Source organism: Bidens hawaiensis, unplaced genomic scaffold (assembly GCF_021521415.1).
Source record: "Bidens hawaiensis isolate Kalapana, Puna unplaced genomic scaffold, B.hawaiensis_p1.1 tig00007615_1, whole genome shotgun sequence".
In the NCBI taxonomy this organism is placed as follows: domain Eukaryota; kingdom Viridiplantae; phylum Streptophyta; class Magnoliopsida; order Asterales; family Asteraceae; genus Bidens; species Bidens hawaiensis.
In genome coordinates, this window is record NW_027491531.1 from 597,154 (window position 1) to 615,520 (window position 18,367).

Genomic DNA, 18,367 nt, shown 5'->3' on the forward strand with positions numbered 1-18,367 from the left:
ACTCTAAAATTGTCCCTTAACATAGCAAGATCAGTTACCAAGGTTTCATTATGATTACGAATCTTTTCAATTTTAGACAAAGATTCATCAAATTGAACACACACAGTTATTTGAGATTCATCAGATGCATCACAATCAGATGAACTCTTGGCCCTTAACATAGTTAATGGATACTCTTGGCAAATGAATATAACAAGCGAATGAGTATAATGGCGAATGGATGGTTATTTGGTGAAAGCCCAGTACAATGAAAGGGAATGTAGCAAATGACACTATTGCAATGAATGAGGTATAAGGCAAATGGGATTGTTTTAGCGAATGGGATGAAAATCTTAGCGAATGAGCACTTATGACAGTTACAACAACCTCTAACAACCTTAGCGAATAGACATGAGAAATCTACGAATGGACTATGAATTTAGCAAATGTCTTCAAATCAAAAACCAAGATTCAACCAAAACCATAACCGTTTCAATACCACAATCAATCCTCAAAAATCCATAACACTTATCAAATCGAATCAATTTGAACACAACCACACCAATCTCAGTCCACAAAGTCAACAATTTTAATTTATAAAAGTCAAAATCTATAACTGATTCCACTATTACTTCCCACCATGACCAGTTCAAACCAAAATCAACCAACTTAGTTCAATTACAACCAATTTATTCAACACACTATCAATTAACCTTCAAACGAACAATCCTCAATCCCTATAATATCCAATTATCTTGTTAATTATAACGTATTGAACGATTTCTGAGACTGTACACGTTCGATAACTAATTCACTCAAATAGCACCAGCTGAACCTAATTCAAATGAACCAATCAATTAATCAGACCTTCTTCAGCTATGATGCCACTTGAAGATACATGGTCTATACGTTTTTTTGGATATAATCTTATGATTATAGCTTGAATTACAATCAATTAGGTATATTTGTGTGTAAGTGTGTGTTTTGAAAGAGACTATAGATAGAGTTTGGGCACCTGATCTCTCATAAATGACTGATTTGTTAGTTAAAATAAGATTACAGCCTATATATAGTTCATGCCCATTCGCTAAACATGCTTAGCGAATAGCATCTCAAACACTACGCCATTCGCTAAAAATCCTTAGCGAATGGTCTCTAATAACTAAATCTATACACTAAACACACCTTAGCATATGGCTAACAAAAACAAATCTCAATCGCTAGACAAACCCTAGCGAATAGGCCTTCTATAATTACAAAGAAGTCCTTAGACTATTACATAAGATTAAAACTAGTAAACAAAGACATAGACAACTAAATATGCATCAATAACTATCAAAACATTAAGGTTTATTAAAGTTTAAACCATTGTTTTCTCAACAAAAACCTTTTTTTTTCTAGAAATGTTTTAATTTATTTGAAGAGTGTTTTTTAAAGATAATTTTAAGAGATATTTTACATATTTAAAAAAAATATTGTTTTTTTCCATATATAAAAAAGATTAAATAACATATGACTTGATCAACAAGGATGGTTTTTTTTCAAACGTGACATTTAGTTTATTCACCCTAATCTAACAAAAATATATAATCATTTTTATAAAGACGTAATATATTATTCTATATATACATTTTATAACAAATGAAAATACTAGCTATAGAAATGTTATTCAAATAATTTTTTTTAATTTTTTTTAGAAAACATTTTAAGTTCTTTATAAATAAAAAACAATTTTTTTTCTAGTTTAATAAATAGAAAAACTAATTTAGTGTTTTTGAAAGTTTTTTTTTTAAAGAAATTTGTTTAAAAAACTTCAGAGTATGGAATATGACATGTTTTATTGATTTGATTTTATAGGGGTGTTAGTGCACAGAAATTTGACACCGTGGATACGTTATCCTGACATATATCTGGTTCAGTTATCCTTAGCATGTATTCCAGATCGTATTAGGATTAAGGATCCTCAGTACTTATTATTAATTAACGGTTTTTCTCATGTGTAGTCTTATATTTAGCAGATATAACGGTTAGAAGACTCATTCTATCCACTAACTTGCAGTCAAGAAGATATTGACGTGTCTGGATCAATTATCCTTCTGAAGAGTTCCAGAGCTATGTCAGGATCATGGATCCTCGGTATTTGGTGTTGTTAACAGTTGTTTCTTATATGAAGGCAGATATTTATCAAGTGTAACGGCTCCAAGACCTGGTCTACCCCCTATTTCGCAGCCTGAGTGATGGAGCATGTGGTCAAAGTGGCAGTTTCGATTATATTGAAGGCAATGGCGGATTTTTAGGGATTATTAGTTAATAGTCTTTATTAATCATAACTCCATTGAGTTATTATGTTTTTGTATAAATAGAGGCTGTGATCAACATTAGAACACACACATTCACACGTATTCTAGCTGCTAAGATATCTTGTACTCACACACATAGTATTTGTTGATCATCAACTCCACAACCCTCGTAACCACCTTTTATTATCAATATAATCGACGGTGATAGTTTTCAGCGTCCGGGGGTTTTTTGTGCCGAAGATTACTATAATCACGCACTATCCGACCAAAGGTTACCTCGTTGATCCTTGACTGAAGTGATTCGACCAAAGATTACCTCGTGAATCCTTGACCGAAGTCAATCGATCAAAGATTACCTTGTTAAGTTTTGACCGAAGTGAGATTATCGTATTCAAGGGCTTTTTCCCTCGTGATCAAATCATTGTGTTCACCAAGATTTCGATTACACATTCACTATTATCTTGTTAGCACTATACCTCACTTGACAGATTTGGATACATTATCCTTAGCAGATTTTTATCGAAAACAATTTGGCGCCCTCCGTGGGGCAATTGGTGCTATAATCCAGATTATTTCCTATCAATTTTCAACTTTTCATACCCATATCACCATCAATGGCCTCTCAATCAACCTCTGCTTCATCAACCATGCCATCCTCGGTTTCTCTATCATCAAGAACTTTTCCGCCGATGCCTCCTCCAATTACGGGAGCACCAAGGACCACCGCGGCTGGAAACAACACACAAATTCCAGCCTTTCAGAGCTCAAAAACCACTGCTGCCACTTCGGTGGTCAAATCTAACAATGATGTTTATGCTATGTTTTCACAAGTTAAGGCATACATGGAGAAGCAGAACAAAACCAGCCAGAGGATCCTACGTGAAATTGAAGATCTCAAGAAAAGAAAGAGGCCAGCGGAGGATCAGACTCCCTTGATACCTAGGGTGCTGGAATTTTCTACTCTAGGATTCGTGGCTCAACATACTCAAGGATCCTTGATCTTCCAACAAGGATCATCCATCCTTCAACCAGGGTCCGTGGGTCAGCCTACTCAAGGATCCTCGATCTTCCAGCTAGGATCATCTATCCTTCAACCAGGGTCCGCGGGTCAGCGTACTCAAGGATCCTCGATCTTCCAGCCAGGATCATCTATCCTCCAACAAGAGTCCATGGTTCAACCAGCTCAAGGATCCTCAACCTTTCAGCAAGGATCATCGATCCTTCAACCAGGATCCTCCGGATTGTATCTTCAAGGATCCTTCAACTCCCAACAACTAGGATCCTTCATCCACAATCAAGGATCCTTCTTCAAGGATCAAGGATTCTCAGGGATTCAACATCAAAGGTCTTCGGAGGTCAATGAAGGAGATATAATCCCCATGGAAACCATAGCTTCTGGAGGACCAACTCCTATTGCAGACTCCTCTTATCCCAACTACTCATCCGGGATGCCTATCTTCACCCAGCAAAGAGGAAACTTGTATGATCCTATATCCTTTAACGCTAACCGTGGTCCCATGCAGGATGCAGGTATCAACTAAGCTATGGCCAAGGAACTACAGAAACTCAAGGATATGATATAAAGTGTTCCCGGGGTGATACGACCAATTCCCGAGATACATGAGGGAAGTCACAAGTTATCCAGATTTGCTCCACCTATCTGTGATGCTGAAATCCTGAAGCGGTTCCAGACCCCCAACATGAAGACTTATGATGGGACCACTGATCCTGAAGAGCACGTTGCACAATATAGGGAGCGTATGGAAATCAACCCTATCCCGGAGAGACTCAAGGAAGCTTGCTTGTGTAAAGGCTTCAGATCCACACTCACAGGATCCGCCTTAAAGTGTCTTCTAAGTCTTCCTCCCTTTTCAGTTACTTCCTTTTCACATTTAGTTAACTTGTTCAACAGCCAATTTTCCTGTAGTAGGAAATTTGAGAAGTTAACTAGTGATTTATACCGAGTTATCCATCCTAGTGATGAATCCCTTAGGGATTTTATTACGAGGTTCGGCAGGGAAGCTCTAGAAATCCCTAATCTTGACATGGCTACTGCTATTGAAGCATTCAAGATGGGACTTCAGAGGGGCTCCCCCTTTTATGATGATCTTGTGATGACTCCTTGCAGGTCTCTAGATGAAGTAAGAAACAGGGCACTCCGGTTCATACGATTGGAAGACGATAAGAGGATCCAGGATCGTCTGGGGGCTCAAACAAAACAGGAATCCCCTGATAAGAATAAAGGATCCTCATACAGGAACAACAACTCAAAGCCATACAACAAGTTCAACAATCAAAACGTACGAGCAGTTGAAGAAGGGGATGACGATGAAGATTATCCCTGCATCTCCGAGTATTGTTTCTCCGTAAATACCCATGGCTAAATTTGTGCCATGAAGGATCTAGGAGAAAAAGCAAGGTGGCCCCGGAAGAATGAGAAAATGACCACCTTCAAAGACAAGTCTAAGTGGTGTGCCTTTCACGAAGATTTTGGCCACATGACAGATGAGTGCATTGGCTTGAAAAGGGAAATTGGATACCTCCTGAGCAAGGGTCACTTTAAAGAACTCTTGGGAAGGAAAAAATCCAAGATCCAGGATCCTGAAGATCATCCACAAAAAGCAACACCACCACCACCAGACGCTCACGTGATCAACTTCGTCTCCAGAGAATACGGCATGATTCAAACTTCTTGTCCCACAGAAGAATTTGAGTTGGATGATGAAAGAAGACCGTTTATCCCCACTACTCGAGTAACAAATCAAAGAATCTTCTTCGACTCGAGGATCCAGGATCCTCACCAGGATGGGCTGGATGTCCAAATGGTGAATTTCATCTCTAGAGGTTCAGACATTTGTGGAACTTCTTTCTCTGCAGCAAGAAGACTTGCCAAAGAAATCAAGATGGATAACGGAGACCGACCAATAGTATCCACCACTTTGACGACAGACAAAAGGATCTTCTTCGATGAGGAAGACAAACTAAACATCCAGGATCCTCACCATGACGGTTTAATTATTACTTTATTTATTGCTAACCACTATGTACGCAGGATCATAGTAGACGGTGGAAGCTCGGTCAACATCATCCAGCATGATGTCCTTAAGAAGATGAACATTCCAGATTCCGAGATCGTCCCTAGAACATCAGTGCTAGTCGGTTTCAGCAGAGAAACCAAGAAGACATTGGGGGACATCAACCTTCCAATTTATATTGAAGGGTTAAATTCATATAAAAAAAATCTGTGTAATTGATAACCTTTCTTGTTGCAATGTTATTGTAGGTAGGCCTTGGCTCCATGGGATGAAGGCGGTGGCCTCAGCCTACCACCAATGCATCAAACTACCAACTCCTTGGGGGGTAGTAAGGATAGATGGTGACCAAATGGAGGCCAAGAATTATTATTCTTCATCCATGAAGCCGACAGCTAAACAGATGATAGCATAGCAATTACAGCAAAATCCTAGGAATGTACTGGAAGCTCGAGAGCAAGACCTAAAAGAAGTATCTTTAGATCCTGAAGATCCAGACATGAAGGTGCTCCTAGGATCCTGTGTCCTTGACGAGATTGAGGAGGATATAATATCCTTCCTAAAGCGACGAAAATCCACGTTTGCCTTCAGACATTCAGACATGACAGGTATTTCTAAGGAGGTACTTACTCATAAATTGGGCCTTGATCATTCTATTAAACCCGTCCATCAGAAGCGAAGGAAATTCGCTCCTGAGGGGAACGCGATCATACAAAAAGAAGTTGAAAAACTTCTTAAGGCCGGTATGATCAGAGAGGTTAAGTATCCTCGATGGTTAGCTAATGTGGTTGTAGTTTCAAAAAAGAATGGAAAGTGGAGGGTATGCGTTGATTTTACAGATTTAAACAAAGCATGTCCCAAGGATCCTTTCCCGTTACCACATATAGACTCCATGGTGGATGCAACGGCAGGACATGAAATGCTTACCTTTATGGATGCTTCCTCTGGATTTCAACAAATTCAGATGGAACCATCTGATCAAGAGGATACCGCATTCATGACTCCTACCGGCATATATTGTTATATTGCTATGCCATTTGGACTAAGAAATGCAGGGGCAACATATCAAAGACTGGTCAACATGATGTTCAAGGATCAATTAGGCAAAACCATGGAAGTCTATATAGATGACATGGTGGTGAAATCAAAGAAGGCCGAGGATCACCTCAGGGATCTCGAAGAAGCTTCAATATCCTTGACCAGTATAACATGAAACTGAATCCGTCAAAATGCCACTTTGGTGTTAAGGCTGGAAAGTTTCTGGGATATATGGTGACTAAAAGAGGAATTGAAGCAAGCCCAGAATAGATTGAAGCCATCATCAACCTAAAGTTGCCTGCAAATGCCAAGGATGTCCAAAGGCTCACGGGAAGAATAGCCGCTCTCAGCAGATTCATCTCAAGATCCTCCAAGAAATGCAAAGACTTCTACGACATTCTTAGAAAGAATAAGAAGTTTGAATGGACAAAAAAGCATGAGGTTGCGCTCAAAGCCTTGAAGGATTGCTTATCCTCAGCTCCAGCTATAATGAAGCATGTGGATGGAGAATCCTTATATCTGTATCTAGCAGTTTCAGGTAATGCAATAAGTGCCGTCCTCGTCAAGGATCATAAAGGTGAACAACACCCGGTATATTATGTAAGTAAAAGTCTATTAGACGCAGAAGCCAGGTATTCTCACCTTGAAAAATTAATCCTTGCTTTGATTATGGCTTCCACTAAATTAAGACATTATTTTGAGACTCATACTATTATTTTGAGAACTAATTATCATGTTAAGAATGTGCTTAGAAAACCGGAATTGTCAGGAAGGATGGCCAAGTGGGCTGTGAAGCTGAGTGAATATGACATTCAGTATGAGCCTAGAACAACTATCAATTCGCAGGCACTAGCGGACTTTGTGGCTGATTTCAGCAGTGACATGCAAAAGGAGGCTGATTTAGAAGTCCAACAACTAGAAGAAGCCAAGGATCCTTGGATTCTCTTTACAGATGGAGCATCCAATGTAAGAGGAACGGGATTGGGCATACTACTGAAATCGCCACAGGGGGGCATAATACCCCAGTCCATTGCATGCGCATTTCAAGCCACCAACAATGAGGCAGAGTACGAAGCACTCGTCGCAGGTTAACTTTTAGCAAAAAGCATGAGGATCAGGTACCAAGAGACGAAAATGCCGGGGCGGATGCCTTAGCAAATTTAGCCTCGTCCTTGAAATTCCAAAAGATACAAAGATCCCAATTATTCACATACTCTCGCCAGCAATAGGAGAGCAAGAAGTTGGGGAGATAACAAGTGACAAACAGATTGTACTTTTGGATCCATTATCCTCAGCCAGCCAAGGATCCTGGATCCTCCCAATCAAAAAATACATCCAATATGGAGAAATTCCAGCCACAGAGAATCCCAAATATTTCAAACTCAAGGTATCACAATATATTTTATTAGATGATATGGTATACAGAAAATCTCTTGCAGGTTCATACTTGAGGTGCATAGAGGATCCTGAAGTCCAAGAGGTACTCAAGGAATTTCATGAAGGTGATTGCGGTAACCACACAGGGGGAAGAGCATTATTCTCCAGGATACTTAGGACTGGGTACTTCTGGCCGACGATGAAGAATGATGCAATGGAGTACTCAAAAAAGTGTGATGCTTGTCAAAGGCATGCAAACATCCTTCACCAGCCAGCAGAACCAATGTATCCTATATCCTCTTCATGGCCTTTCATGAAGTGGGGAATGGACATTGTTGGTAAGCTTCCAAAGGCTCCAGGTGGAAAGGTGTTTATGCTTGCCATGACAGACTACTTCTCCAAATGGATTGAAGCAGAAGCATTCGTGCAAGTCCGAGAAAGGGAAGTTATATCCTTTATTAAACGAAATATTATAACTAGATTTGGTATCCCTTCTGAAATTGTTTGTGACAATGGTTCCCAGTTTATCAGGAAAAGAACCACTAACTTTTGTGACAGTTGGGGCATCAAGATGATTACCTCTACTCCAATGCATCCTCAAGCTAATGGTCAAGTAGAGTCAAGCAACAAGATAATCATCAACAACTTGAAAAAGAAGCTAGGATCCAGGAAAGGAAAATGGGCCGAAGAGCTACCATATGTACTTTGGGCCGACAGGTTGACACCAAAAAATGCAACAGGCCAAACACCCTTCTCATTATTGTTTGGGTCAGAAGCAGTTATCCCTACAGAAATGGAGGTTCCAACAGCTAGGACAAGCATCCGTGATCCTGAGGCCAATAGAGAAATCCTTCTCGAAGACTTGGATACTGTGGAAGAACTCAGAGACTTTGCCAAAATCCGAATGGCAGCTTATCAACAAAGGGGTAGCTGGGGCATACAACAAGAATATCAGGATCAGAAGATTTCAAGAAGGAGATTTAGTTTTAAGGAAAGCCTTCCAAAACACAACCAATCCGGCTGATGGGAAGTTAGCACCCAAATGGGAAGGTCCCTATCTGATCGACTCAGAGGCAGGAAAGGGGGCATATCATTTGCTCACTATGGAAGGCAACAGGTTACCAAGAGCATGGAATGCTATCCACCTCAAGAAATACTTTTTCTGATCAGGATCAAGTATCCTCTGAGGATCAAGTATCCATAAAGGGTCAAGGATCCCAAAATTGGTAATATCTATCTGATTACTTATTCTTTTCAATTTCTTATTATTTTAAGGATAATGTATTCTTAACGATTTGTCTCTTCCAAGTTTTAAGTAACAATGCAGGTTTCAATAAGAGGTTCAATGTCTAAGAGGTTGGCCACCTCTCCCTCACGCTTAAGGTACATCGCTATTTTCCTTGGCCTAGCCCACGTTTGGGTATGACCCCCGATGGTCATATCCTCTAAGGTTTAAAGTTTTTCACCTTTCTTATAAATAGAGTTTCTACACTCTCGCCTGGAGCGCATGCTATCCAACGTATAGTTCGGGGTAGCGGGACCAGTACACGCTTAGTGGCTGACAATTTCGTTGCTTTTAGCTATATGGAGGATCCTACGATTTATGGTAGACGTACCATACCACCGGTTTATAACGTTTTCACGTTATCTCAAGACAAAGGTTTCTAACATTTTCATGTTAGCTAAGGTTTTGGCGTTTTCACGTCACTCACGTTTGGGCTAAATCCTGGGTTGGGCGAGTCCATAGTTAACATCCGTATCCTTGGGTCAGTCCCCAGTTTGGGCTTGTCCCCAGTTTTGGGCTTGTCCCCAGTTTAACACCAGATTACACGGGCTTGTCCCCAGTTCACGGGCTTGTCCCCAGATTACACGGGCTTGTCCCCAGTTGCACGGGCTTGTCCCCAGTTTATTTTATGGGCTTGTCCCCGGTTTATTTGGTTTAATCCCAGATAATATCATAAGTTATTTGCATCAGGTATCATAAATTAGATTCTGAGAATCACCGAAGGATCAATACTTATGGATTCAAAATCCTTTAATTCAGTTTTATAAGGATTGCAAAAGAATCAATACTTATGGTAACTTAGGTCTAACCAGACCTTACGGTATGATTTCTGTTTATCGGTTTACACTTATTTGATTTCAGTTTATATCTTTATAGATATTCTCAATCTAATTTTATAAGGATTTAAGATCCTGGTTTATTTTTTTTAAGGATATTTTATCCTAAAATTTTACTCAAGATTATTTCTTAAAACTTTCAATGAGACTAAAGCTATATCAAACAAACTTTCTAAATAACAAGTAACAAGCGAATAGTCAAAAGTTTTTAAACATAAGTCACCTGGACTTATCCAAAATTCTTAACCCGGATTTCACCATACGAAAGATGGACCATCCACCTGGGTTAAGTAGGTGTTACTAACAGTTATCATGATAGCTCTTAGCAGAATCCAAGGCCTGTGAGATGCAGCAGAATAAGTACAAAAGAAATTTGGATTTACAATAGCAAATAAGGAGGATAAAGGATCCTTACGGGCGTGGTTCATGGATAGCTGTGGACTTTGGAGTCTCTTTCTTAACAATCAGACAGTCAATGTCTTCAAGAGAAAATTGAGAAGTAGACTTTCCAGACTTCTGAGCACCTAAAAAGCACAATTTAAAGAAAGCTTGGCCGAAAAAGCATAGTTATTAAACCGAGAAGCACGTTAGAAGAAGGATAAGATGGAACTCGAATTCAAAGGCAAAATGACAGCTGTGATCTTATCACAACCGCCATTTTGGGGGAAATTGTTAGTGCACAGAAATTTGACACTATGGATACGTTATCCTGACATATGTCGAGATCAGTTATCCTTAGCATGTATTCCAGATCGTATTAGGATTAAGGATCCTCAGTACTTATTATTAATTAACGGTTTTTCTCATGTGTAGTCTTATATTTAGCAGATATAACGGTTAGAAGACTCAGTCTATCCACTAACTTGCAGTCAAGAAGATATTGACGTGTCTGGATCAATTATCCTTCTGAAGAGTTCCAGAGCTATGTCAGGATCATGGATCCTCGGTATTTGGTGTTGTTAACAGTTGTTTCTTATATGAAGGCTGATATTTATCAAGTGTAACGGCTCCAAGACCTGGTCTACCCCCTATTTCGCAGCCTGAGTGATGGAGCATGTGGTCAAAGTGGCAGTTTCGATTATATTGAAGGCAATGGCGGATTTTTAGGGATTATTAGTTAATAGTCTTTATTAATTATAACTCCATTGAGTTATTATGTTTTTGTATAAATAGAGGCTGTGATCAACATTAGAACACACACATTCACACGTATTCTAGCTGCTAAGATACCTTGTACTCACACACATAGTATTTGTTGATCATCAACTCCACAACCCTTGTAACCACCTTTTATTATCAATATAATCGACGGTGATAGTTTTCACCGTCCGGGGGTTTTTTGTGCCGGAGATTACTATAATCACGCACTATCCGACCAAAGGTTACCTCGTTGATCCTTGACCGAAGTGATTCGACCAAAGATTACCTCGTGAATCCTTGACCGAAGTCAATCGATCAAAGATTACCTTGTTAAGTTTTGACCGAAGTGAGATTATCGTATTCAAGGGCTTTTTCCCTCGTGATCAAATCATTGTGTTCACCAAGATTTCGATTACACATTCACTATTATCGTGTTAGCACTATACCTCACTTGACAGATTTGGATACATTATCCTTAGCAGATTTTTATCGAAAACAAGGGGTAAGGTCTGAAAAAGGGAGGGAGTTTCGTTTAGCACAACCCTTATTGTTTTTGTTCTTACCAAAGCGTGGATCCCGATCATGTCAACAGAGTTGGCCTGAGTGAGGTGGCGGAGTGCAACGTGTTCGCGCAGTGAGATAGCTTAACTGTGAAAGTCACCGTTCGAAAAAAAATAATGTGATGTTCTATTGGCAAAGATAATATCTTTAAACACCTTTGGTTTAAATTCCACAAATAACAAGTATTAAAGAAACACGTCGTTAAATAAAACTGTTTTAAATGATTTCTTAAAACAACTTAATACCAACAATATATTCATTAAAATATTCTTGTTTTTTATATGGTAATAGAGATTTCAACATTTCAATAATACAATAAAAAAACCTAATAAATCATATCAACATTGATAAAAACTCAAGGTATATGATCTTTTTGGATATTTAATAAATGAAACTCTCATGTTTCCGGCCTTCCTTTAATTAATTAAGGGTAAGATTTTTCTAGAAACAGATATCAAAATAAAAAGGATGAAAATGATTTGTAAAAAAAAACTTAAAAAATGATGAAAATTAATTAAAAATCATAACTCAAAATTAAATAAAAAACAAAAAAAAATAAAAACATAAATTTTTTCCCACCGTCTTTCTTTTTCTTAAAAAAAAGATACAATATTAATGGAAAACATCATTGTGTTTTTTATTTATTGTTGTTATTGATTTTGTTTATTTTCCTTAACATCGTTTCTTTTTTCTTGATATGTATTATATTACTCGACATTGTATTATATTTTTGTCGGCATTGTGTTATAGTTTGCGATCTATTGTGTCTTTTTTTTTATTTATCATTGTGTTTTTTTTTATTTTCGATATTGTGTCTTTTCGGCCTTTTGTTGGATTGAATGACAGAGGAAACATTTTAGTTTATTTTTTATTTTTTGGTTTTTTATTTATAAATTGAGTTATGATTTTTTTTTAAATTTTTGTTGGGTTTTTATTTTCACAGATACTTCTCAGACTTCTCATTTTTGTCTCTATTTGCATTTTAACTTTTATCTTTTATTAAATTCCTCAAATCCTAAACCTTAAATACCATATATTGCATTAACTTATAATAAGTAATCAGTATAATTAATAATATATCTACATGTTAATAAAAAAGAGGAGCAAAAATCACCTAAATGGTTGAGAATTACACCCCCATGCTTATATGAGTTTTATATCTTTGTAATAACGCTTTTAGCAATATTTTTATATGCAGCGTGCCTGGTAAATCAAAACCTACCTAATTAAACTCATCAAAATTCGTAGCACTATATATATCTATAATATATATAAATGAAGACATAAAAATCCTATAAATTAAATTAAAAATTATTCTCATTAAATTATTTATGTAAAAATCCTATAAAATAGGATATAATAAACAATAAAATCTCTAATTTTAAAAAAGATATATTTATATATTATTTAAATTAAAAGGGTCTCATCAAACCATAAGTATATTATTAACTTTCATAAATATTATTTGTAATTAAAAAACAAATTTCATAGTAAAAAAATAAACGGGTTTTGGGTCTCATCAAAACCATATAGCTTTTAAACCGGGTTATAACATCTCATTATTTGTAAAACAATTTATCATCAAACCATAAGTATATTATTAACTTTCATATAATAAAAAAATATCAATTAAAAAAATAAATATTGGAACAAACAATATAAAACAACCCCCGTAATACGGGGGCTAAAAACTAGTGTGTATATATATATATATATATATATTCAAAACCATACTAGGGAATAATGTGTTATTCGCATTAATATCCTTCCAAGATTATTTATTCGCGTTAGCAGTTTAAAAACAACGTTAAGATTTCATTAAATGCTAATAATTAATCAACTTTATTTTCGTCATTAAATGTATGGGGCATATGTGCATTTTATTATGATTGTTGTTTTGCAATTATTATTTTTTATAATTGCAACCAGCAGTGAAGGGAGGATTTGCAGACTCACAAATGGGATTTGGAGGAGCATTTACTGGTTCAAAAATTGGCATTGCTATTGTTCTCCACTTCGTCATCTCTAATGCCTACTCCACAAGCACAATCAATCCAATGTTAGTTTCTTTCCATTCTCTATGCACGAAAACCCTTTGAACTGGTGTGAGATTGCTAGAAAAAGAGTACGTTCAAAGTTAAGACTATTTATAAATATTTATTAAGTTGAGATTAATGTCAACTAATAGCTAAAATTTGAGATTATTAAAATCAAATGAATCATTTTTAAAAAATGGCTTCGTTTTTGTTATCCATATTTAGAGTCTAATAACGTATATTCCATTTAAAGGCATTCATTATATTTTGTAATAAAGGGTTTTATGTATTTTTATTTTAACATTTTTTTACGGTTAATAGGGTTTTATTTAGATTTGGGTGAAAATACTAATCCATGCACTATAAATTAATTAATTTCTTCGGCTTAAAGATATATGATTTTAAAAAGCAAGGAATAAATTTAATTTTCTATAAGTCTTCCTAAGGTCATGGGGTCTATATTTGTACCTTTTAACTCCATGTAGGTGTCATTTCATCTACGTCACATTAAATGATGGAACATGTATAAAGCAGGGTCGGCTCCTAGAATTGTAAAAAAAATTTGGGTCGAAGGCGAAAAATATTTTGGGCTTAAAGTAAATAAGAGTATTTTGTTGGATTTAAAACAATTTAATTTTTAAATTGGCTTCCTTGGTTATGATTTGGGTTATTTAAAAAACTAATGTATAACTAAAACATGTTTCAAATGAGGTTAAAACCCACAACCTTTTGGTTGGGAGTCATACTAGTTTGCCACTCGACCAAGTTAATTGTTTTGTAATTGTGTTAAAACATTAAGTATAGATATACTTTTTCAACAAAATAAATATAATTAAAAAAAAATTACGGGCCTAGCAGGTAGTCGGGCATATGACCGTCAACTACCCTGCCATATGTCATGGCCGGCCTTGGTATAAAGTTTCTCACGTCTAAAGCTGAACTTAATAGAGGCGGCGAGGGGTCTGAATGCACACAAAGTTATCATCAGTCTGAATGCACCGGTTTGAATAGCAAATATAGATCCAGACAAGATTTCTCTGAGAAACTACCACTCCTGTCCACATGCCAAACCCATATCTATCCTTTGCATTTGTTAGACTTATTAAAAAGTAAAGAAACAATCAAGAAGCTTAGTTATTTCATACGGTTGGTGGGGGCACCTCAACCACGACCAACTACAAGTGATATTTTCATCTATGGTATTGCACCGATTCACCACAAAACGTCTCTTGTTCTTCTTCAAACTAAATAAAGCAAGAAACTTTACATTTAGAGGCGCCTCATAGCACCAAGGATACACCCAGGAAATAGTAATATTAGCATTACCTACATTATATATATATATATATAGGATGGTGTTATAATAAGAAGTGAAGTGTGTTTATTGCACGGTGTGTTCTATTAAATATCATGGTAAAAACGCACTTCCTACGCTTCTTAGGAAAAATATATTTCCTATTATATATATATATATATATATATATATATATATATATATATATATATATATATATAGGATTGATTTCTTTTGAGAACCGCTTTGAGTTTTAAGAACTCGAAAGAAATCAACGTAACAACTTTTTTTTTGAATTTTTTTTACACACGTGTAATACGTAAGTGTAAGTAATGTACAAAAAATTACCGTAATTTTTTACACACCGAATCGACTTTTTACACATGTGTAACTAAAGTTTAAACTTGTGTAATCAACAAAAATCTTTATTCTCTCTTCTGATTCATTTTTTAATCAAATTTAATCTCAGCAACATAGAGAACTTTAAGAACTTAATTTTGGACCACACATTTAATTAAATGAGTTAGAATATGTGGCTGAGATTAAATTTGATTAAAAAATGAATCAGAAGAGAGAATAAAGATTTTTGTTGATTACACAAGTTTAAACTTTAGTTATACATGTGTAAAAAGTCGATTCGGTGTGTAAAAAATTACGGTAATTTTTTGTACATTACTTACACTTACGTATTACACGTGTGTAAAAAAATTCAAAAAAAAAGTTGTTACGTTGAGTTCTTTCGAGTTCTTAAACTCAAAGCGGTTCTCAAAAAAGTTGTTACGTTAAGTTCTTTCGAGTTCTTAAAACTCAAAGCGGTTCTCAAAAGAAATCAATCCTATATATATAGATAAAGGATAGAATATGCAAATCTTTTATCGTACAATAGGTACGCGACCATCTGGAACGTCCATCTTCAATAACCATCCTAATCCTAAAATCACAATTACGCGAGCCGGCCTCCGTCAACCTCTTCTCCCGTCGATTCCGTCCACCTTCACCATCGCCGTTCAACGATTCCGTCCACCGTCCACCTTCACGACCACCATCTTCTTCCGACACAACCATCAATCGTTGCTCGCATGTCAGTTTATTTGCCCTATTGAAATTGAAATTGAAATTGTTGAACTAATTGATCAATTAAACTTTGAAATTGGTCCAATTAATCATCAATTTGAAGTTTTAATTAATCAATTTTGAGTTTTGGAGAAACCTAGTTGCAAACACTCTATATTTTGTTCATATGATCAAATTAACGGTCGATTGACGATTGTTTGATGATTATTAGATTATATGAAGTGATTTCAGTGTTCAATTTCATGTTTAGAGGTGTTTGTTTTATTTTATTTTTTTTGTTAGTTTTAGAAGTTCTGAACACCCAGAACTTCTTAAAACTTCTAAACTTTATCAGAACTTCTAAACTTTTTTTAACAACCTGAACTTCTTAGAACGTATTAGAATGTTTAAAGATGTTCATTTTTTTTAACACCCAGATCTTCTTTGAATGTATTAGAACGTTTAAAGATGTTCTTTTTTTGGTCAGAACGTTTAAAGGTATTCAGTTTTGTTTCAGAACGTTTAAACATAATATTTGTACTGAACTTATAAACAACATTATTTAAAAACGTATAAACAAAACGTATAATTTTTGTACTGAACTTTTTAAAGTTTAATTGATTTTGTTCTGAACGTTTAAACAGAACGTATAATACGTTTAAACAGAACGCATAATTAGAAAGTAAAAACTTAATGTTAATACGTTCAATGTCAAAACCCAGAACTCAAAACTCAAAATTGACCGACGGAAGCATCAAATTGATGATTAATTGGATCAATTTCAAGGTTAATTGATCAATTAGGCTCATTAACAATTTCAATTTCAATTTCAATTGGAAATTGCTTAACTGACCTGTGACCAACGTTCAATGGTGGTGCTCATGACAGTAGACGATGGTCGCGACGGTGGACTTTGACGGGTATGCGTTAAGTATTTTTAGGTTAATTACAATTATGCCACCACGTAGTTTTAATTGCAATTAGGATCGGGTGGTGTAGGTTCTCACGTACGTAATGTACGATAAGCTATTATTGTACGTTAACCCACCTCAATATATATATATATATATATATATATATATAGAGAGAGAGAGAGAGAGAGAGAGAGAGAGAGAGAGCGAGAGAGAGAAAGAAAGAGAGGTTCAAGAGAGAACTCTTTAATTTACATGTAAAACTTTTCATTTTACTTGTAAAAAACACATTTTTACCTAATAGAGTTTTTTACATATAACACATGCTGAAACCGTTTTTGAATTTTTTATTATATATTTTCAGTAAAAAAAAACCTATTTTTTTTTTCACAAATTTCATTTTTTAATGGAATGTCTTCTACATGTATTTGTAAGCAAAAAAAGTCTAAAAAAGTTTATGCTAAAACTAATTTTTTACGTATGAAATCCAGTTTTATATTATGTTTTTACATATAAAATTAAGAGTTCCCCACTTTTTTATATACGTATATATATACATAATATTTGCAAAGAGACCATACTTTCAGCTTTGACCGCCTTAATTTTTATAATATTATTCCATATGCCCAAAATTTACTGGTTAAGAAGGAAAACAATTGCAGTTAAAAAAAAATAAGGAAAACAAGTGCCATTTTTATCATGAAAAATACCCAAAAATCCAAGATCACACGCCTCCATAGCCTTTGCTGTTCTATTTTGAGCCTCCAGCACCATTTCACAAGTAAGCAAACATTTATATCCCCAAGAGAAGCTATTCTGAGTCCGTCGTATTTTTTTATTACTTTTTATTGGAATCATTACCTTTTCTCAAGTAACATAATGAATTTTCTTCAAATCTTCTGTTCCTCTCCACAAAAAATTCCGTCTAATCCTTTCCAACGACTTGACAATGGCATCTTGAGCTTTAAATTAATCGCCCATTGATGGACAAATATGCGGCTTTCCAGATTGATAATGGAGACCCGAACACATCATCCATCGACCTCAATTCACTATCAAGTTCATACTAGCACCGATTATCAACCAGAGATATGAAAAAGAGAAGGAACCCAGTTTACAAACCAACCTAGCACCCATTGAGCATAACTCATCCCCATATATATAATATTTTGGGCTTAATATTTTGGGTTATTTAAAAAACTAATTTATTTTGGGCTTAAAGTAAATAAGAGTATTTTGTTTGATTTTAAATTATTTAATTTTTGAATTGGCTTTTTTGGTTATGATTTGGGTTATTTAAAAAACTAATGTATAACTAAAACATGTTTCAAATGAGGCTAAAACCCACAACCTTTTGGTTGGGAGTCATACTAGTTTGCCACTCGACCAAGTTAATTGTTTTGTAATTGTGTTAAAACATTAAGTATAGATATACTTTTTCATCAAAATAAATATAATTAAAAAACAATTACGGGCCTAGCAGGCAGTCGGGCCTATGACCGTCAACTACCCTGCCATATGTCAT

At 35.6% G+C, this 18,367-nt stretch overlaps 1 pseudogene; it reads left to right on the top strand.

The window, feature by feature from the left end:
* The first annotated feature begins 247 nt into the window (after positions 1-247).
* The window catches only part of LOC143635624 (uncharacterized), a 40,202-nt pseudogene continuing 22,082 nt past the window's right edge, over positions 248-18,367 (top strand).